Here is a 512-nt window from a genome sequence, read left to right on the forward strand (position 1 = left end):
CGAATCTCTTGCTCCGAGTGGAGTGTACCCGACATGACTCGACCCAACACGTGGAAACAAGTGAGATCTTCGTTGGGATATTGCTTGGTGGTGTGAACCATTAATCGGCCATCCTGGTCGCAATTCATCATGTCCTCGCCACGAACCGTGTCCGTCGTCCCTGTATACATGTTCTCGACCTACAGAGGTTGGGTTGGATGGTGATTGATGGAGTTTGAAAGTGGCACAACTGTCTCTCTAAATACCTTGTTCTTGGCATTGGCCACAGGAGATGGGATGTGCTGGGCCAGCATTTCCACGAAGCCATTGAAGTCGCCGAAGAAGCGCGAACAGATCAATTTCAAAAGAGGTCGGATGTTCATCTTGGACTCTTCTTTCGTTAACCGGATGCCCAATTCCTCCGTCAGACTGGGCAAACACGTGTCCACATCTCCCACCACCTATGAACAAAGGCAAAAAAGCACCACACTGACATTAGTAATTTCTCCAGATATTTAAAATGAAAAAAAAAA

The sequence above is a fragment of the Tigriopus californicus genome, chromosome 10, assembly GCF_007210705.1.
Source record: "Tigriopus californicus strain San Diego chromosome 10, Tcal_SD_v2.1, whole genome shotgun sequence".
Classification (NCBI taxonomy): domain Eukaryota; kingdom Metazoa; phylum Arthropoda; class Copepoda; order Harpacticoida; family Harpacticidae; genus Tigriopus; species Tigriopus californicus.